General features: G+C 43.9%; 1 protein-coding gene and 2 non-coding genes across 7 annotated transcripts in view; 1 reads left to right on the top strand and 2 right to left on the bottom strand.

Moving 5' to 3' along the window:
- GPD2 (glycerol-3-phosphate dehydrogenase 2) overlaps positions 1-7696 on the bottom strand; it is a 119634-nt gene extending 111938 nt beyond the window's left edge. For 2 of the 5 annotated variants that reach the window (XM_054044110.1, XM_054044107.1), the window contains exon 1: positions 7539-7696. The gene's annotated coding sequence lies outside the window, so the exon portion shown is untranslated. Of the gene's footprint in view, positions 1-6839; positions 7046-7382; positions 7399-7538 lie in introns of those variants that run through there. The other 3 variants (XM_054044106.1, XM_054044109.1, XM_054044108.1) reach the window with 3 other exon arrangements.
- A 13968-nt stretch (positions 7697-21664) lies between these two features.
- Positions 21665-21735, top strand: TRNAG-GCC (transfer RNA glycine (anticodon GCC)). The gene has a single exon. It is a non-coding gene; the product is annotated as a tRNA-Gly (tRNA).
- Positions 21736-22039: 304 nt separating this feature from the next.
- On the bottom strand, positions 22040-22111 carry TRNAA-CGC (transfer RNA alanine (anticodon CGC)). Its single transcript has one exon. It is a non-coding gene; the product is annotated as a tRNA-Ala (tRNA).
- Between the last annotated feature and the right edge of the window lie 255 nt (positions 22112-22366).

Raw genomic sequence — 22366 nt, forward strand, 5'->3', positions numbered from 1 at the left:
AGTTGCAGAGCATAAGGTCTCTGGGCTAGAACCTGGAACAGAGGGAAGGTCTGACGCCTGCTTTACACTGGGGAGGGAGGGAATCGATCTAAGTTACGCAACTTCAGCTACGTGAATAACTGAAGTTAGACCTACTCACCGCGGTGTCTTCGACTGCTGCTACTCCCCCGTCGACTCTGCCTGCGCCTCTCGCGGCGGTGGAGTACAGGAGTCGACGGGAGAGTGCTCGGGGGTTGATTCATCAGGTCTAGACTAGAAGTGATAAATCGATCCCTGCTGGATCGATCACTGCCCGCCGATCTGGCGGGTAGTGTAGACATACCCTGAGTTCCCTTATCTGCCAATAGAGAAGTGGCACAGCCTTGGATGTAGAACAGAGAACTGCCTGGAACAGCAAGGGACAGCTTGCCTAGAAAGACACTAACAGCCATTCCTCCCACCCCCTGAAGGGGAGAACTAAAGTGACCTGGATGGAGGGACAAGTAACAAAAAAGATTACTACCAAGAATCCTAGAAGGTGATATTAAAACAATGGGCTGAGCGACTGCTGGAAGGGACATCTGATCAGTGGTGAGTTAATACCCAGATAAGCCATGAGGCAGTGCCGTAAGTACTGTACCTTGCTACAGAGCCTTAAATACATGGAGAACAAACCGAGAACATAGCTCTCCCATTCCGCTAGCTAATGTTGTATTATTTGAATCATTAGAAAACTGTGGCAAATGTGGCAGTATTAGGTGATAAATGTGCAATGTTTCAAATATAACCTCAGTGGGGAAAAAACCCTCCTGTAATACAAGTTAAAAAATTAAATTATTACATTCATTTTTGTGGTTTAAAGTTAATCTACACATTCAGTGACATCAGAAGCAGAATTAGCCAAGCATTCTTGCCCCAACAATAAACTTTTATGTACAAATGAGTCTTTTGAACACAAAAAAAAATTGGTCACTGAAAACTGCATAATGAAAATACTTGGCTATGCAATTTTGGATTATGCAACTTGAGGCCATTTTTGAAAATATGAACCACGAGCCAAATCTTTTGCTAGTGTAAGCTGGTAATTTAAGCCAGTGGAATTATGTTGATTTACACCCATTGAGGATCTGCCTAGTCTCTTCATAGCTATATAAAGAATCTGATAATGTTGAGGAATTCAAGGGTCTAATAGCATGAAAATGACTTATAAATACATAAAATTATAGTTCTTTTCAGATTTGTCATTCTCTGTGAGAAGAATAGATTTTTTAAGAGTGAAACAAAATTAAACTAAAATGTAACTGAGATACTATTTATCAGATAAGTTGTCTTCTTCCTCTTTCTTGCCATTTCCCTATTTGGAGTCAGCGACTTTTATAGCCTTCTTCCTCATGCTTGTATGCCTGGCTGTCATACAATTGGTCTCCCTAAGGTCTGACTAACATCTGGTCAATGTTCTGAGACTTTAGCTTTCCCCTTGGTCGTCTTCCATCCACAATCACTGCAAGAGCCATCCTACCAATATAACTCCCGGGTCTCCGCTAGATATGCCCATACTAACATAGCCTAACCTGATACCAGACACCTCTATGTTCTTGGGGAACCAGGGTGCAGTATCCAGCCTGACTCATGAAAGACACCCCCCCACCCCAGCCTCTGCTTAAACCAAAACCCATCAGAAGGAAAAAAAAACTTGCAGAGAGCAGCGAAGGGCGTTGAGATACACACCTAAACCCCTTCTGACAAGGGTGACAAAATTAAGACATCTCCATTAGCATACAGAATGGTCAGCAGAGAACTCCCCATGCCTCATCTGCATGAAAGATGGGACAGGAAGACATCTCAATTTACATACAGAATGGAGAACAGAGAACCGCACTGAACTCTAGGACCAGAAAAAGCAGGGAAGCACTGCATCATGGGAATCTCTGCTCCAGATGCTAATGAACCTATACCTGCACGCACCCAGCTCAGCAGTTATCAGACCAATTCTAGTAATGAATCCTTAATTGATACCCAAATACTGAAGCAGCCTAGTTGCATTGTGAGCTCCCTGGAAGAAAACACCACCCATAGCCAAGAGTGATCAGCTCCTATTGTCTAGCCTAAAGAAAACCCTTGAGTCATCAACAAATCTAGTGTTCTCCCTTGGACCATTGTATTTTCTCTACAAAAATCCCTACTTACCCTCTAGTCAGGGTTCTGATGCTTAGATCCAAACTATGCATCAGTTCCACTGGGACTCCATATTCTCCTGACTGATCGTGCTGGGGACTTTGCCTGTCTCCTGCCCTCAGGATCCTGAGCTACAACCATCACCTGGGAACCACGACCAGTTCAAGCACCAGGGAGCAGTGAGATCCCCTTCTCTTTCTCTCTCTCTCTCTCTCTCTGTTTTCCTTTCTACCTTAGGTATTAACCTTTAATAATGTATGTTATGTTGGTTAAGCTCTCCTTGTGTAGTTATCACTATTATTCAATAAATAACTTTTATGGTTAAGTTGGTTGCTTCTCTCTCTCTTGCTGAACTTTACTCTTTTGTGTTTTTAGCTTCCCCCATTCACTCTACAGCAACACTTCTTTTACCTAAGCTAAAGATCCCTGCAGCGCCCAAAATACTATGGGGTTTCTTCATCAAGTAGGTTACTGCCAGTACAATTGTGTTGCGAGAGTGGGGATAGGGACGTGCTGAGTCTGGGATGCATAAATAAGGGTAACAGCTTGAAAGCGCTGCTTGACCCAGTCCATGGAGCCCAGGGGCATATAAGGAGAGGCAGCTTGAAAGTGCTGCTTCATCCAGCCCAGTGAGTCCAGAGACATATAAGGGGTCAGCTTGACAGTGCTGATTGATCCGGTCCGCTCAGACTTGCTCTGTTAATGTATGTGTGGGGGTTCATCCGGTTCTGGGGCTGGAGAAACCCAGCCCTAGGGAACCGAGGTCCTGCAGAATAGCTCCATTGGGAGGGGACTTGCAGAAGGGAGAAATAGAACTCCATATGAAAACACAAGTGACACAAGCAATACATTGATAGAATTACAGAAGCCCCTTCCCCAGAAGAGTAACCTGAATCAATGAGCATACCCCAAAGTAATGGGAAAATCTGGTAACACCCCTCTCTCAATTTGTCTTCAGTTGAGGCAGCCCACATTAGGTCCACCACAAACTCATTTTGTTTCCTCTCACAGAGCGTACAACCATTTGACCATCTCAACATCTTCATTTCCGTGGTGGAGAGCATACTCATTTCTATTCTTGTGGCTGGCCAAGTCTCTGTTCTATACATATAGGATGGGTCAAATTACAGTTTTATACACTTTTAACTTTATTGGCATCTTTTTATCACAGAGACATTTCCTGCCATTTGTACTAACCAGATTTGGTACGATGCTAGTGAAAGTTTTTTTTTCCTTCTGATGGGTTTTGGTTTAAGCAGAGGCTGGGGTGGGGGGGGTGTCTTTCATGAGTCAGGCTGGATACTGCACCCTGGTTCCCCAAGAACATAGAGGTGTCTGGTATCAGGTTAGGCTATGTTAGTATGGGTGAAATTTTGGAACAGCCTTCCGAGGGAAATAGTGGGGGTGAAAGACCTCTCTGGCTTTAAGATTAAGCTAGATAAGTTTATGGAGGGAATGGTTTGATGGGATAACATGATTTTAGTCAATTAATCAACAGTGTGCCATTGCTGGTAAATAGTATCAATGGTCAATGAGGGTCTGGCTGGAGAATCTTGCCTGCATGCTCAGGGTTCTACTGATCGCCATATTTGGGGTCGGGAAGGAATCTTCCTCCAGGGTAGATTGGCAGAGGCCCTGGAGGTTTTTCGCTTTCCTCCGCAGCATGGGGTGGAGGTCGCTAGCTGGAGGATTCTCTGAGACTTGAAGTCTTTAAATCACAGGATTTGGGGCTTCAACAGCTGAGTCAAGGGAAAGGGGGGGGGGGGTCAGCTTTTGTGGCCTGCATCATGCGGGAGGTCAGACTAGATGATCATAATGGTCCCTTCTGACCTTAAAGTCTATGAGTCTATTACTCGGGAGGGTACCATATTCAGCAACCATTGATCCTAGGTATTTAAATTCACTTATCTGATAAGTGCTATCTAGAATACTACCAATCAGTACTCTGAAGATGGGCCTAACTAGCCTAAGATGACAAACCATATAGCCCCAGTAGAAATCAGCTAAGTGGAATCTATACATATAACTATCTATATATCTATACACACATGGGATCATGGAATCAAAGACGCAGTGAAATGCACAGAGACTATGAAAGTAACAGTTACAATTCCAGTGGAAAGTCAAAGTCTGAATTTCCTGACCTCAGACAATTTAAATCTCAAATCTATTGCATTCATTATTTTTACTTATACAAAATTAATATATAGCATCAATGATACCTCTTATATGTTCTCAAGAATTTTCCTAGGATGGACCACATCTAAATAGAGAGACTATCTCATGGACAAACTCTCCTGCCATTTGCAATCAAACACCCCCCCTTTCATTCATAATCACATAACTGTCTTGTAGCAACTACAGTGAGCTTTACATGGGAAAGTAATATTAGGAAAGTATTTAATATATTTTAGCTGTTTTTTAAAGTGACTTAGCAGCTGGAAATAAGGAAAGCCAGCACAATATGACCAGCTTTCTGCAGACCGCCAGCAAATATTCTCAAACTTTGATCCCGAGAGTGTCTGTATGGGTATATGTGTGTTGGGGGGAGAGGGGGAGGGGGGAAAGAGGGAGAATATAAGAATAGCATCTGTGATAAGTATGGGTAAGAATCACAAAGTAGAATGATTCTGAGACCAATGTCACTACTGCAATAATATCTGTACAAGCGATATCCAGGGCTTGACAATTTCAGTCACCGGAGACAAGGAAACTCTCCCTCATAAATTAGGAACCATAAGAATTAAGATTTTATATAAAAATAATCTGCCCCTTATGGTCATGAAGATGAATTTCCAAATGTGAACGGTGCTGTCTGAATCTACAAACAGAACTCCAGTGCCCTGCTACTTAGTGCTTTTTCAAATAGCAGTAGTGTGAAATTGTATGAGGATATTGAGAAGAAGCAGTGGCAGTGCCTAGACTTGTCAATTTCATTTTGTTGCTGCTTGAGAAAGCTCAAGTAGGCACTGGGGTTGAGAGGAAAGCAAGTTCCTCGACAACAAAAAAACAAGACAGAGGATGGAGAACGTGCAGCTGCTAGGGGAAAAGAAAGAGAACTATTTTTGCCCCAACAGTGCTGAAAAGTGAGAGTTCAAAGACAGAGACCGCTCCTACTTCTTACCAGCAGCCCGGGTACAGGGCTAGCTTCAAGTTTATCTTTGGTATTAGCCTTTCTATAGGTTTAGTTCTATGGAAGGTAGAACTCATAATTGAAGGTGTGTACTAATGGCCTTCACACCAGACACTTCCCTAGCAATTAGTGGCTGGCTAGAAGAGAGAAAAGCTCAAGGAAATCCACCTGGTCATTAACTAGACAAAAATACCCAACTCAAAAGATTTTATTCCATGAATTTTTTTTTTAAATTCAAATTAAAAATAATTCCCTTTATTTTCAAAAGTTCAGCAATGTTACCATGGATATGGTATTCTGTGGCCAGTATCCATTTTCCTAGCAGTTAGATTTGTATGGTATCCAATAGGAAAGCAAGACTCAATCAATGTTCCATTATGTTTATTAGTTTGTTATAGAACATTTACTTTTTTTGTCAATTAGAATTTTTTAAAAAAGTGCAATATATAACAGACATTTTTAGTAGAGACAACACCTTAACTATAGTGGAATGTTTCATTAGCAGAAAAGTTAACCAAATAGATTCCACAATGTTTAGGGAATTGTCTGAAATGCCACTATATAAAACAAGAGCTTCAGAATACTAAGAAATCCCAAGTGTACTTAACTACTGAAAGGGATGATGACATAAAGCAAAAAGAGATAGCTACAAGGGACCTTATACAAGTTTGTTATATATCATCAATTTTAAAAACTCTTAAGTAGTAACAGCTGAAGTTTTTGTTACAGAACACATTCCACTGTGAAACTCCTGTTTAATCGTTTGATCTGAATGGATGAGTATCCCCAAGAAATTTATAATAATCTATTAGGGTTGTAAAAATGAGAACTTTTGCAAGTATGGGTTAATGCGTAAGGATGGCTTATATAATTTTGAGTGATTACACTTAATTTCATAACAAGTATATTATCCTGTTCTTGGTTTGTTTTTAAAACCACTGAGCAACACTTTGCAGTGCCTTTTTTTTTTCCCCTCACTGTATCTACAACTGCAAATATAAACTTACATCATAATTAAATGCTGAAGCAAAAAAAGTCACTTGCTGCCTACAAAAGTGTCAACAAGTCCGTTACAGTTTTATCTAGGAAGCAAGAGGCAATACAATCCATCTGAGTTATGACACCACAAAATTTAGTAACTGAGTCCTGAAGAAGTGGCCCCTCATGCATAAAAATGTCTTTTGATGATAACTCAGAGAGGAAATGTTTTCACCCCAGCTGTGCTCTTATTTGATTCTGCCAAATAACAAGAAGGTGATGTGGAGTAATACCTGCAACCCAGTCAGGATAGCAGCTGCTTGGCATTATATGTTGTGCTGCCAAGCCTTGTTTTATTATTTTACATGTACATATAATATTAAATTATCTATCAGATTACTTACTAGTGTTCCCATGAGTGCCCTCTCAAAAAAGCTCTGCCAGCCCACTGTATTTAAATGGAGTTGGGTGGTATGCTTCAATTTTTCTCCCCCAGTAACCCTCTTTATTTTATTACTAGCAATGCAGGCAACTTAAAGCAAAGCAGCTTTAAAAAAAAATAGCAGACACTTACAAAGCAGGAATTTGCTGGCAAGGAGCCTAGTCAGGCTGTTGCTCCCTGAAACACTAGGAACTGCTCAGTAATACTAGCCGATGCTTCCAGCAAGGTCTTTACCGCCTAGGATGGAAGAGAAGGTGGATGCAGCAGCAGTGGGACTAATGCAGCTTCCAGCCAGCAGCCTCAGTACCTGCACCCTCAGCAGCGGCTCATGGGCTTCCTAGGTACCAGGAAACGCGGAAGCCCACGGGGGTTGGGCCGGGGCCGCCGGATTAACTGGCGTCTCCTTGGCCCAATGGAACGGCAAAGCGCGAGCAGGAGGCGGAGGATGAGAGCTTTGGCGCTGGGCCCGGGCTTGCAAGGAGCACGGCCCAGCCCGTGCTAACAGGCTGCTGTTGCCCTGCACCGTGCCCGGGAGACGCGAACGCCACGGAGTGCAGATTAGAGCGCCAGCAGGATCTAGCCGTTACACCTTGCACAGGAGCCTATGCACTAGTGCATCCCCCTTAACAGCCCCCGCTAGGCCCAGATGCAACCTGATTCTGTGACTATTTATACCTCCCCCGTCGGCCTGTCTTTGTCCGCGCACGGCTTGGAGCTGTTGCCTAAAGGAAGCGACTCTTCCCCGAGCAGGGAGGGCAGGCTCCCCACTAGGCCCTGTGCAGCACTGTGCCCCGCTGCCCCGGGATGCAGGAATCCGTGCATCTCCCTTACCGTGCTTCTTGCTGCTTCCCAGAAGCTGCTTTTCCTGCTGTACTTGCCCGTCCACCACCTAGCTCAGCACGCTTCCAGGCAGCACGAGGCGTGTCTTCTTGTAACCAGACACTGAACAGTAACCTCCTCCTCCTGCTGCTGCTGCTGGAAGGAGCCGTGAGGGGAACAGCGTAGATCTGTCCCTGCTCTGGCACCGGCAGCGGCTGTTGCTGAGGGCGGGCGGGTGCGTCCGCTCTGATTCCCCCCGACCTCCTACCCCGGACCCGGTGTGGCTAGTCCTGTTCCTCCACTCCCCACCTTGCCCTGTTTTGTTCCCTTGCTGCAATTTGGATTTGCTGCCTCCCCTCTTGTGAGGGAAGGCGCATGCCTTGACGCCCCTTCTCTCCCCTCTCTCTGCTCCTATATGCCCAAGAATACCCCCCCCTTCTTGGGAACACAGGGCCTCCTCTCACCGTTTGTTTCCCCTCTTCCCACCGGTGTTTGCCTTGAGCTCTTACCCTTAGCCATCCCCATGCAGCCGGGGGGGGGGGGGGGGCAGGTCACTAATACTCCCCTGGTTCTTTTGTTTGGCCCCTCGCTCTGCTCTGTCTAGGAAGGAGGGAGTGCTATCGTTTTTGTTAACTGCCCCCATTTTTCTTCCACCACCGTGGCAAGCCCCCACGCTCCCCTATAAGGCTTCTGCCCAGGTGGCCCAGATGAGGCTGAGGGGGGAAGGGAATTCCCGGTCAACGTTTGTTGTCCTCACTCCATGACATCAGCCGTCCCTTCAAGGACAAAGGCTCCACTGTCAGAACTTTCTCTTCTTCTAAGGGCAAAGGCAAGGACCTACCAGAAAGACCTCTTGATCACTGCCACCCCATCTACTGGGGCTGGTGTTGCTTCTATCACCACCACCACCAGACTTTCCACCCACTCCATAAGTCCAGGAGTACACAGTCCTAGGACCATGTGGCTGCATCCCCCAGAGCCACTGATATTACCAATTTCTCTCTGCCTAGAGCAGCTGATGCCCCTTTCTCAACCTTGACAGGAGGACCAGGTTCTGGCAGATAGCTTTCTGTTCCTACTGGCTATCTAATTCTCTGTGTGGGCATTGTGGGAGGGGCCCTCAGCCATCGTGGTGGCCTCCAAAATGTATGACAAAGTGGCTTTTGAAGGGCAATTGCCATGTGAGACACTTGCATCCCCATCAAGCCTTTGGAGGGAATGGGCATGAGAGCGTGCTGCTGTCCTCAGTGCCACCCTTCCTCCTTAATGTGGCCTTCCTATTCCCCCTCTCTGCCCTGGGGAAATCAAGCTCCTCTATTGTCACTCTCCTGATGGAATTCAAGGACCCAAGTCTCCGCCATTCACAGCCTTACTGCCATCAGGGGAGGTGCAGTGCCTCCTGGGCAAGGCACTGAGCACATCTAAAGGGTCTCCCCTATGGGCCAGCAAGGGGGGAGCACAAGTCCTCCCCTCCAGGTCAAGAGAGGGCACTGACACCAGTGCCACCATTGCCCCACACTTGCAGCCAGTCCCTCACCCACCTTCACCTCAGGCACAGGGTGAAGCCCTGCCTGACTCTACTCTGATGCTGGAGATGGCACCTTGTTGAACCCAGCTGAACAGGCAGCCACCACTAGCCACCCTACATGTTCTTAGTGGGGTAGGAGATAGTGGGAGAGGCAGAGTAACCCCAAAAGGAGAATATCCATGTCCCTGTCAGCTCCTGTTCTGACTCCCTTACTTGTAAGCCATCTGTGCTGATTCTAATACCACCGCCTGGAAGATGACAACAGGGAATAGGTGGAAGGCAAAGCTCAAGCATGAGTCTCAGACAAGTGACTCCCTACAGTTTGCAGCAACGCTCCCATTCACCATTCAGAGATGATGTTGTAGCTGCCTCTGAAATGCTGCCCCCTAGGACAGTCCAGCAGGTGGAGATGGCTGAGGAGGAAGCAGAAGGGGACAGAGTTGCCATCCTCCTTTCTTTGGAGTCCTTGGTGGAAGAGGCCTTGGGTGAGATCCCCCGCCTTTAACACCACTCCCACCAGTTGGTGCCAAGGTCAAATTCTCCTCAGTGATTTATAGGGGGAACTCTGTGGACTTAGAGGCAATCTTTAAGGATATTGAAGCCCTGGGCTGACCCTAGTCATTCCATTGTAGTGCTTCCTCCTCTCACAATCCTTGACCCTGATTCTGCCCCTGGCCTAGACTCCGGCCCAGTGCTTGACAGTAGTAGCCTCTTGGCTGTCATGCCCAGTTTGGTGGGTAACACAGTTTGGTGGGTAACAGAGCTTGGTGGCCGTGTCTTGGGCCCTGGGATGCCATTGGATGGAGCCGCCTGTCCCTGAGCTCCTTTGAAACTGCTCAGGGACTCTGAGCCTGCCAAGGGAAATGTCAACACCAAGTCAGTGGGTGCTGAGTCCATTATGGCACTGCCAGTCCTCACAGACTCCAGCCAAAAAGAGAGGGTGGAGTTCCTTGTTGATACCTTTACCAAGATTGCTGTGGTATAGTTGATCCCTTTGTTGATCAGTCTAGGGGTGTTGACTAACCTCCCATATTCAACAGCTCTGGGGTAGCCCCCTCATTCTGTCAGGACAGTCACCAGGAGGCTGTATTTGTTTTCCCCCTTCTCCCACTCCCACTGTGGCTGCTTTGCTCTCTCTGCCTCTAACACCGATGTTGAGGGACAGGTTGGCCTATGTGGTATAGGCAGTGCCAGGCCAACCTTTTGTCACTGTGGAGAGGGGAGTTGTCCCCATAGGCAGAGCAAATGTGATGAAAGTCTGACAGAGGATGACTGTGAGTCAGTGAGCTTAATTGAGCCCACAGACTCCTTTGCCTCTGTTGTTCCACAGGAGGAATTGTACCTCACTTCCTGGAGCAGGTGAATAGCTCCAGGAAGAGGGTGAAACTTGGTTTCCAGGAATTTTGGCATTTCCACTGATTCCTCAGTTCTGTGAGGGCCTTATTGTAGGAGGCAAGGGAATGGGAGTGGTACTCAACATAGTACCAGCTGACCCATTGCTTCCATGATTCACTGTTCACCTATGAAGCAGAGCACAGTGCAACCTCCCTATGCCCGCCTCTCCCTGCCCTGTTGCAGGAGGTGCTAGATACTCTTCTACTTTTGGATGGGGGAATTTTCTATGATAATCATGCAGAAGACTCGCAGCACTCTGCCTGTCCAGGCCACTTGGCAGTTGGAATGTGGGGAGGAGGAGGTGGTGGTGGATGCCCTGGAGCCAATGCAGCATCCAGCCAGCACCCCCAATACATGTGATCTCACCAGTACACAGCTGCAATATATGGGTTTTCCAGATACTAAGAAATGCACAAGTCCAAGGGGGCCCGGTCACTGTTGCCTGATTAACAGGCATCTCATTCACTCAATATAATGGGAAAGCCCCGGTAAGAGGAGGAGAGGCACTTGGCTCTAGTTTGCAGGGAGCGCTGCCTGACCCTTGAAAACTGGCTGCTGCTGCCCTGCACTGTGCCTGGGAGGAACTGAAGCCACTCGGTGCAGAATGCCAACCAGCTCTGATGCTAACCTTTAGATCTTGCAGTGAGGTCTTTTCACTAGGTGAAGCCCACGTAAAATCCCAGAGTAGACTCAGAGGCAACCTGATTCTGTGGCTATTTATATACATCCCAAGCTCCCCGTCAGCCTGTCTTTGTCCATGCACTGCCTAGATCTGTTGCTTAAGGGAACTGGGATCTGAGAGGGCAGGATCCCGCAAAAGACCATGCATTTTACTGACCTCTGCTTTCTTGGGGTGAAGGGAGCAGTGATTGCCCCTTACCACGCTCCTTGGCTGCTTCCCAAGAGCTACTTTCCTTGCTGTACTTCCCTGTTCCATGCCTAGTCAACATGCTTTCTGTGCAGGACAAGGCATGTCATCTACCAGGCACAGAAAAATAAGCTACTGCTGCAAATCAATGATAGGGTCCATCTCCTGCCCACACATATTGTCCTTGAGGCATGCTCCAGTCTCCTGGCAGCCAGCTAAATGTCAGCAGCAGGTCCCATCTGAGAAGTCCATAGGAATCCAATCCTTCTCCAGTTGCACATAAACATTAGCTCAGATATAACCAGATGAACTAAATTGGAAGCTGAACTAATAACATGTGGCTGTCACATCTCTAGATATCACTGAAAAGTAATAAACACTTCATCATACTCAGTGTTGGCTTTCAAAAATTTTGCAAAGTAAGTAATAGTCTTTGCTTCCAATTTTGACAGCCTGAATATCTCAAATAAAATGTAGAGACGGCAATACTTTTTAAAGGGGGGGGGGGGAGGAAGTCATTGGTGTGAGAGTTGGAATCTTTCAATTCCCTAGAACATCAAGTTTGAATTCCCCTAGAGCCAACTCAGCCCTTTGCCCTTCTGGGGTAAATAAACTAGGCACCATACAGTTTGCTTTGGGGGTGAAGATCCTTCAGATGAGAACTTAAGAACTAGGAACTTGTCTTCTCTGTATGTACCGAGTTAGGTCCAAACCAAAAGCACAGAACTTTACATGGAGGTGAAGGAAGTAAGGCAAACAGTAGGGTTCAAAATCCAAACCTTGATGCGTAATTTACAAATACCCCATGACATTATAATAGGTAAAAACAAAACTCCAAACTGAACATACACATGAAAACTTTGCAGAGGTTGTAAACTGGATCTGAAGTTTGTAGCTTGGTCCATCTCTTGTGAACACTAAAACCACTAATGTATTTTTGTAAGAGTTGGACTTTGCCTCAGTATCTTTGACTAAAATTCTATCCTCTCACTGTGGTTGAAGGTTGCTGCATTTCAGTGGTGGTGAATGCATGCAAATAGTTTGTCAACTGCTTCTGGATCATTCAAAATAAAAGACATTATATAAATCTTAAAGATAATTACATACATTTTTCCCAAGTGAGCACATTTTGAATTGTGAACCTTCTGTGTTTCATGAATCCTCCAAAACCAACAAAATCATGACTGAGTGGAAAAAAGTAGGGAAAGGGACTGAGTTGCTCTTCTGAAAAATAGCAAATCCAACAGTTAGTGAAATCTGTTTAAATTATCACTTTTATTAGGCAATCTCCTCTCTAAACAACCCATATAGCTAGAGCCCTGCAAATCTGCGGATATCCTCTTTATATCTGCGGATATCTAGATGCAGATATCCATGGACCATACTTGCTGGTCAGATGCAGTTACAAATTTTGTGTCCGCACAAGGCTCTACAACTAAGCCCAATGTAATTAGAAGACTTCTGTTGAGCATCCAGTTTTTGTCAAATCCTTTAGGCAGTGCTAAGGACAGGTTCATAAGTTAAAACAGTGCAGGACCTAAACAGTATTAAAATAGATTCTTTTCACAGTTAAACGGAAAATTAGGTGCCTTAATATATATATATATATATATATATATATATATATATATATATATATATATATATATCTTTGAGTATATTGTTTTATTTAATATCTAGGTTACATTATTATGTCCTGATTCTTCATGTAGCTTGCTGCCTGGGATGTAAGCCAGGACCAGAATTTCAGAGGGCCCAACATTAAGTACTCAGCAGGTGTTGGGTTAAGGAAGAGTTGACCTTTTGTCCTTAATCCTTGAGGAAGTTTCTTTTCATTAGCAAGGGAATACTGAGAAAAATATTATCAATTCTTGACTATATGCCAAAGTTATATATCATAAGTAGGGCTCAACTGAAATCGCGGAGAAATCACACAATTTTCACGGGTTGGTCATGGCATAAATAGCAAAATTTTGCAGATGTATTACACATCCACAAAATTTGCTATTTATGCTATGACCAACCCATGACAAATATGGGATTTCTCCGCAGCATTTCTCAAACAAGGGGCCTGGACCCAAAAGGGGGTTGCAAGCCTATTAGGGGGTCATAGTATTGCCATCCTTACTTCATTGCTGCTGGAGGGCAGCATTGCCTTCAGAGCTGGCCCCTGGGGCAGCAGCCGCCGCTCTCTGCTCTGCCTTCAGAGCTAGGCGGCTGGAGAGCAAATTTCATGGGAGAGACCAGATTTCACGGTCCAAGAAGCGAATTTCACAGCCGCAAATTTAGTGGACCCCTAATCATAAGAGTTCCACTCTTGAAGAAAATCTGTCTATACTGCTACTGTTTTCTTCAACGAAATTTCTCTATTTTTCATTCCATTTTTGAATAATAACAGCAGAGAAGTAGAAACATATAGTGAAGGAAATAGCCGCAGAGTCTGAACTCTGCGATTTCTTCAAGAGGGCTCTATTATAATTACTACCTTCAGAGAACAAAAGTACTTAGTCACAGCTATGATTAAACATTTAGAAATGTGTTTTCCCCCTCTCTGGCTGCTGGTATCAAGTATCACTTGATTATTCAGAAATCCAGTTGAACAGCTTTACACTAGACACAGGTCGCCAATATATTATCAGGGAGTTCCTGCAAAGATGTTCCTCATTAGAATGTGATAAACCTTAAATTCTAGGGGTGCATGTGCTTGAGGAGAAGGAGGGAATCCATTCATTTTCCCATTAAAAGAAAAATTTATTGTAATCATAACTAAGGCTTGTTGTTGTCATGTTAAAAAACATGCTTTGTCAGCAAAAAATGCAAAAGTCACGATTTAGATTTTAAAAGTGTGTAGTCATTGGCCCCATTATTTGATGCAGAATGCACAATGTAACATAATGGCCAAGCCTAGGCACCTAGAATGGGAGCACTTCACCATCTGCAGGAGGCAGGCAATGGGAATAAGTGGTGTCTGCGGCGAGGTCTACACTACCCGCCTGAATCAGCGGGTAGAAATCGATCTCTTGGGGATCGAATTATCGCATCTCGTCGGGACGTGACAATCGATCCCCGAATCGACGCTCTTACTCCACCAGCGGAGGTGGGAGTAAGCGCCGTCGACGGGGAGCCGCGGAGGTCGATTTTGCCTCTGTCCTCACAGCGGGGTAAGTCGGCTCCGATACGCGAATAGCGTAGCTGAATTTGTGTATCTTAAATCAACCCCCCCTCCCCCGTAGTGAAGACCTGTGCAGTTAGCTCTTGAGCAGTACTTTTATGCAATCTACAGATAAGATGCTTCTGGCAGGGATTATTAATCAATATCTAGAAAAGAGGCACCCCTTCTAGAAGCAGGGGAACTCACCTCAACTTTCCCTTTATTTTGATGTGGAATGTTAACAATGGGCTCATGAGGGCCTCTTCTAGCTTCCTCTCTAGCACAACACTGAATGGCAGAATTTGCCATGGTCAGATTTGTCAACCTAACATGGGTGGTCACATGCAAAAGTGTTGTAGTCAAAGCATTACTAGATGCTCTAATATCCATTCCTTACTCTGTTACACAAGGCAGTCTCTCTATGCGTTGTATAAATGCAAATTGCATCTTGGACAACCAGAAGCTAAAGGCCCCAACAAACTCCCCAGTGCACGCTCTCCTGTGAAACCAAGGCACTTTCATGAGCTGCGATCCAATGCAGTCCCTGACAGAAATACGCCCACCCTTCCAATAATTTCAGTGGACATATTGCAAATTTACACTGATGCAACTGATATCAGAATCTGGCTCTGAATGTCCAGTGAATGCCCACACAGCCATTCCTGCCAGGTTAAGTGAGTTTTCTGCTTCTCACGTGATGATAATGATAGAGGATCACAGCGTTGTTTTCATCTAATACTTAACAAGGAAATGTATTAGAATAAGGGAGACATTACTGTCCCTAAAGCTACTCTGTCTCTCTTCCCCCACTTCCTCCTGAAAGAGCTTCTCCTTAGAACACCATCCTGAAAAGCAGTTGCCTGGGGTCCTGCTGAGTCATGCACAGTCAACGCCTGAGCTACAGCATTTGCAAAGGGCTCTAGGACCCAGCAGAAACCAGGGCCAAATTAGGGAAGGAGCTGTTTGTTCCTATCACCCTCCTCCTTCTTGTTGTGGTTGCTTCTCCCCCTCCCCCCCCCTGTCTGCAAGGCAGAGAGAGTAGCTCCTCCCTGCCCTGGACATGGCTCAGCTCCTGTATAAACTGAGCAGCTTCAAGGAGCTGGGGAACCAACCTCAGCTTCCTAGAGCAGTGCTGTCCAATCTCCATTGCCAAGTATTATGCAGGCAGGGAGAGGGAAGGGAAAAGCCCACCTCAGCAGCAGCACCATCACCACCTCCTCACTCAGGACTAGTAATCCACCCCCTCCACCACCACCACAACACCCCACCCACACACACACACACACACTGCAGGAGTACCACTCTGTGCCCCTAGCGCTCACCCACAGCACCCCTTGACACCATCAGCCGTTCCCACACTCCCCACCTTGTAAAATCTGCATGTAACAAAATGGCAAATAGTTGTCCTGTGTTCTAAATCCCACAATCCTTTGCACTCAAAAGGGACTGTGGGAGATGATGGGCCCAACAAAACAAAAACTAAGATTGGCTTCTAAAAATCTCCCCAAATAACTACCAGATACCAGTGAGTCCCTTTCCCTCTAGCATTGGAAGTGTGTTGGGGTCACCTCTTCAAGTTGTAGCCAAAGAGTGGTGAGTACCAGGTGGGGCTGTTGTGTTGTAGGAAGGCTGCTGGGATTAGGGTGCTGAAGCAGGGCTGCAGAGCACACACAAACTCAGGATACTGCATGTTGGTTTGCTGGCTGTTGTTGTCCGGGTTGCGAGCCACAGCAGCCAAGCAGTTAAGGCTCCCTGGATTACAGGGCAGAATCCCATAGTGGTTTTGGGTTGCACCCCATAATACGACAGAAGCCTACTTGTTTTTTCTATATGGGAGACAATAACAGACTAGATTCAACTCCAGCGAACATGCAGGTTTGCTACTTTGTCCCTAAACTTTCTCCAGAAACAGTTCAAGTCATTAGTAAAAAATCTTAGAAAACTTGTCCAAAGACACGCCAGTGCACATTCCAGTACATTTAACAACTAAACACAAGATTTGAATCCCATGTTGTCCAAGTTATCCTCTTCATATTATATATCAGTTTTCTCTTCAATTAATTCATTGATTAACTTAGGCATTGGATAATATTTAGATACAAATGCTTTCACAGGATCCTATAAATTCCCAAGGAGCTTATGCAGGTTGCTAGCTATGTAATCAATAGCTGTCTACTGAAATAAAATTCATTCAAATGATCTTATGTTTCTTGTCAACTTTTGTTTAGTAACCTTTTGCATTGCAGAACTATGCAGCTGAAAATAAAGGGAAATGAGGAAATCTGGGAGTTTCCGTTTAGCTAATATTGTACATGTGTTTCTGAGGAGACAAAAAAATTACCAGATATAAATGACTGATAGCATATTAAAATTGCTGATTGTATTTTTCAGCTCTTTTTCAGAAATATTTTTGGCAATGCCAGCCATCCTCTAGCCTCCTCAAAACATTTAATTAGACTTTTTTTCTACATAAATATTTTCTTTGTATATTTAAATAATTAATTGGGACAGGCCTACTGGGGGTTAAGATGAACTTAAAGGAGGTAGATATGTGTGACCAAGTGACCTTTTCCTGTCCTGCAAGTCCCTATGTTCTCACTGTGCTTAAAGGGACACTGTCAAAATTGGTAGGCCTTAAAACTTTAACCCACATTGACAAGTTGTTCGATATTGTAAGTCTTACCTTAAAGATTTCAGCAATTGTTTTGTTTGTTTTGTTTAAACAATCTTTGCTGAAGGCTCTATAATATATATTTATTCTGTCTGTCTATGTCGATAGCTATCTTAAAATGCCCAATGTACTCTATGACCCATTAAACACAAATTGATGTGCACTTGCTCTCCTGGGAAAGAAGTTAGGAGGTAGTTCAAGTTTTCAGTTTCTAGAGAGCGTGAATCCATAATACAGCGAAGTAATCACTTTCCAGGTTTATGATTAGTGTCCACTGTTTTTGGCCCAGTCATACACTTCTATTTGAGTTGGTGATATTCAGATCTGGTGCATTACTTAAATAAAAGGAACAGAGTACAAACCAAGTTAGTCCTACAAAAGTCATGGTTTTACATTTGTTTCATAGTTATATTGTTTCTAAGAATAATAAAAAAATTAGTCTTATTCTTAATGCAATATAATACTATTGAGCAAATGCTCAAGAAGGAGTATGAGTCTAAGCAAACAGTATAAATATGTTTGTAGTCAGAGACAACCTCTGCCTGCTGATAGTGGGGGGGCAGAGTGAGGGCAGCCGGCTTCAACAGGATTACTGAGCCTGCTCGGTCCGTATGGCCATGTTCAGACAAGCCAAACAGCAAATCTGGGGAGGCACATCACCCTGCATGCCCCTCAACTCCCCCACATGCATCACCTCTGTTTGTAGTGTTATCGTTTCTTTTTGTACAGTCAAGTTGGTTTACTAACAGAAGTGTTTATGTTAAGAAGTATATATTGTACAATTATTTCTGTATTTTTTTTCATGGGTGAAGATGTAAACTGGGGGCTGATTTAGGATGTTTTGGTTTCCTGTGAATGTCCAGGTCTATTCTGTCACAAGGTTTTTGTCCTTTATCTTGTTACCTATTGCAACCTTCCTACCTACTTGAAAAGAATTCAGGGGCTCTAAGGCCCTCGTGTTATCTTCCCCCAATCACATTCTGATGATAGCAACATTCCAGATCTCAAGGAGTCAGAACAACATTTGGAAATCTCCAGACTCCACTGTACAGTAGCACATGTAGAATTCCCCAGGGAAGCCCAGCCGCCGGCCTCAGCAGAGGAGCAACTAGGTCCGCAGTTCTTTTAAAGGTGTCCTGGAATGAGGAGGGAAATGGGTTTATCCCCTTTTGAGGTATAAAAAGGTCTGAAAGATTTGTTCTGCTTTTTTTCCCTTGTCCTCTCTATTTTTGCTTAAGGTCTTGTCAAAAGACTTGAGAAGTGGAATGAAGTGGGAATTTTCTCAGATCTCAGCCAAGAAGATTTACACTTTAAGAAACCCATTGTTCTTCTCAACTGCATTAAATAACAATTAACCCAGAAAAAAATTAAACAATCTTGACTAAAACTCCCTTCCCCTCTCAGTTACTCAGGTTTCACTGTTGTGGTACTTGTAATGTCATAATCCTACTACTTCTCCAATTGTCCATAGAGTCTTTCAGAAAAATAGGGTAGATAAGATCTGAATATCTAATCTAAATTCAAAAACCTTCGAGGGCCTTCCTGACACATCAATAAGAAGAAAAAATAATATAAACGTAGTCTTTGTTTTCCTTTGCAAGTCATTTTTAAATCATTAGGAAAGAAAGCATGTCTGGCTAAAACAAGGGAAAGGATATAAAAGAAGTGTATTGTTGTGAACAGACTAAGCCTGTTCTATAGATAGACAACTCCATGGTTGTCCATCTTGGATGTTTCATGAACGCATAATTCATTTTTTAAAAATTCTGTTTGTTACAAAACAATGAGTTTTACATTTTCCAACTGAATTATCCTTTTTTCTGAATGATTTCTTAAATAGTTGAGGAGCGTACATCAATCCCTTTCAGTCATAGCCTTTTCAAACTAAGCATGCAGAATGTATAAAGATATAAAATCTTAATTTAAATAGCATTATAATAAAATCCATTTTAAAACAAATGCTTATGAAAATAACCATTAACATGGAATATAAAAACTGATTTTTCAATTTACATACCAATAGAAAATTCTTACGATAGACGTGTATTTGTTTTGCTTATATAGCCAAACATCTTCATAATATCTCAGTAATGATATGTTTTTGTGTACTTTTGCTCTAAGAAAAAAAGAATGCAAATAAAATGGCCACAAAAATATAGACTATTTAGTTTATCTTTATTTCAAAAATTGAAATGAACTCCATATCCTGTTCTTTAAGTACTGTTGGAGTCTATTAGTAAGAAATGTCCTTTATCTCTTATGCTACAAATTAAAAATTAGCAATGTGGCATGCAGTCATAATTCAGGAGCACGGAGAAAAATGAAATTTGCTTCTGTATTCTACAGCAAATGCCTCTATAACTAAGCGATTTATGGATTTGTATCCACTTTGTTTTAATGTGGCAAATGACATGAGAGACAATTGAGACTGGATTTTTTTGAAGGAAAGTGCTTGTACTTGGACTTTGTGTAAAATAGCTATTTCAGAGTGTTACTGTACTTCTGGAATTGTGTTACACATCACTAGGGTGACCAGACAGCAAGTGTGAAAAATCAGGACAGGGGTCGGGGGTAATAGGCGCCTACATAAGACAAAGCCCCAAATATCAGGACTGTCCCTATAAAATTGGGACATCTGGTCACCCTGCACATCACTCTCCATCTGCTCATTCTTCACTTCAGTTCTTCAGATGCCTTTCCTCAACCACCAAGCAGACTACAGCAGGGAATCTCATTTCTTTGGTGTAGTAGACGACAGAACATAAATCAATCTCCAGAGTACTCTGAGGTTTTGACCCATCATGTCACTCTTGGCCACCATTGTCTAGTACCATAGATCTGAATTCATTCTCTTGTTTCATGAACCTTTTCTTTACAACTATTTTTAAAGAGGGGAGCAGGAGCACAGTTTGAGTCTATGATAAGATGTTTTTAAAGGTGCTAATATAGGCATGTTCTAATCTAGACCCATATTTGAGCCGCAGTAAGAATTAGTAGTGTCTGCAAATTGCGCTTGATTTACAGAGGTCACAGGTCACTGTACTATTTCAACCAACTCTGCCGGATGCCCTAAATAGATACACAAAGTGGTTTAGCTGATTAGAGAAACAGTTTTCAAAACTCTGTTAAGTTAGCACTCGTGAGTTCGAATAGGCTTCATTTGTGCTCTGAGAAAGACCAGCAAGGCTTGCTAACCTGTAAGGCATTCCGGTGGCAAGCTCCCCTGTATAAAATCACTCAAAACATTTTCTTGACGACTGCAATTCAACATAAATAAAACCTGTCCCATTAATCACCTAAAGCCTAATCCCAAAGAGCACCACCCCGGGGATGCCTGCGGCTGTTCAGATCTCCGCTGATTTCAGCAGGACGTTGCATGGATACAGACATCTCTGCCCCCACGTTTCTTTTTGCAGGTTCTGGCCCTTAGAGGTGTATTTTACCTTTTGATGCTCCAAGGAAACGCCTATTATTAGATTAATTCTTACAATTAATGGGAGCTGAGTATAGATAATTAATATTTACCAAATATTTTTTTAACAAATGTTGCTATATTTCGAAATCATATATTTGCCTTAGTATGTAGATCTGAGTGAATAATTTTCAAATATATTAGAATAATTTATCTGGAACATTTCATTATTATTTTCCAAAGAAAACATAACATTTTTTTCATTATTTACCTAACTCTTGGGGAAGTTAATGCCTATACCTGTTCTGTGGATAAAGTCTCCAATAATCTAGGGGGGCAGATTTCATGCAGACTCTCTTTTTACAAACAGAAAAAACTTGCACAAACATTCCTGTGTGCCTTCTAGGCTATATAATTGCAGACACTGTTCTTACTTTAAGGTCTTATTTTCTCTTGATATGATTCACATAATGGTGTTCTTGTTTTCCCATGAAAATCTTGCTTGCTTTGCATGACCGGTCTTGAGAGTCTGTCCAAGAAGACTAACTTAGGTGTCAAGACTTTATATCATTTGTCACAACATGACATTGCTGCATTACAGTGCAAGTGATGACATTACACTCATACCTCATGAGTTCATAATGCTTACTTTTTAATTAAAATATCACTATACGTCATATTGTATCAAAATGCCAAAATATTAAGACAGAATGTTGCAAATGCAGTCATGATACATTGCTTTGTTGGAGGATAATGTGAGCCCTGGAAGGCTAAAGTCATGGTCCCCTACAACAAAATCAGGCAAGCTCAGGATAAATAAGATGAAAAGGATAATTCTAGTTTGCTACTTCCATTGCACACAGTATCAGGCAATTTCCAGGACATTACACAAATCTTCATATTTATTTATTATTTTTGCATCTCAGAGACTATTTTATATAAACCTAATGTTATTTAGCGGGAAGGTGGATTTAAAAAGTATAGTCTGCTTTTTAAAAAATATTGGATTTTTTTTCCATCGTAAGAAATATAAATGCCTATCCTAAGTACAAATAGAAGATTCACATTTGACACATTCTAAGAGGACAGATTTGGTAGACTGCTCACAGCAGTGCATTGGTGGTTCAGTGGTAGAATTCTCGCCTGCCACGCGGGAGGCCCGGGTTCGATTCCCGGCCAATGCAGCTCAACTTTTGGACAGGACTAAATTCAGTTTTACAACTGTAATTAGACGCCACCCGTTCTCTGTTTTCACTGCTGTCTCCTTTCCAGCTGCACCTCACCGCCAACGACCAGACCTCACCAGAAACTTTTGCAACGATATTTTCAATATTCCCATTATTTGGCCTGGGCTGGGAAGGACACCCACCAGCTCGGGGGCCGGCTCGGAGGTTTGCGGGAGCCCGGAGGCGGCTGGGGGCACTGGATCAGCCCGGTGCTTGGAAACAATTATTTTAAAAGTGCAAAACACACACACAAAAAAAAGGCTGGAGATGCCGGGGATTGAACCCGGGACCTCACACATGCGAAGCGCGCGCTCTACCACTGAGCTACATCCCCCAGCTGTCCTCGTCAGCCCCGCCAGACCTATGCATCGTTCCAACGGCCTCGCCCGCCCTGCGCCAGCACCGGCCCCCCTCCCCCGCTAGGCTGCTGAGTGACCGCGGCTACAGTGCGCTCGGCGCGCCCTGCCCCGGCCCCTCCGCGTCCCTGCCCGCCCCCCTCAGCGCTAGCGGCAACGTCCCAGGCCAGGCGCGGAAACCGCCCGCGCGCTTCTGTCCGCAGCTGCGCGTTTGTCCCGGGGACAGCGAGCCC

The sequence above is a fragment of the Malaclemys terrapin genome, chromosome 11 (assembly GCF_027887155.1).
Source record: "Malaclemys terrapin pileata isolate rMalTer1 chromosome 11, rMalTer1.hap1, whole genome shotgun sequence".
Classification (NCBI taxonomy): domain Eukaryota; kingdom Metazoa; phylum Chordata; order Testudines; family Emydidae; genus Malaclemys; species Malaclemys terrapin.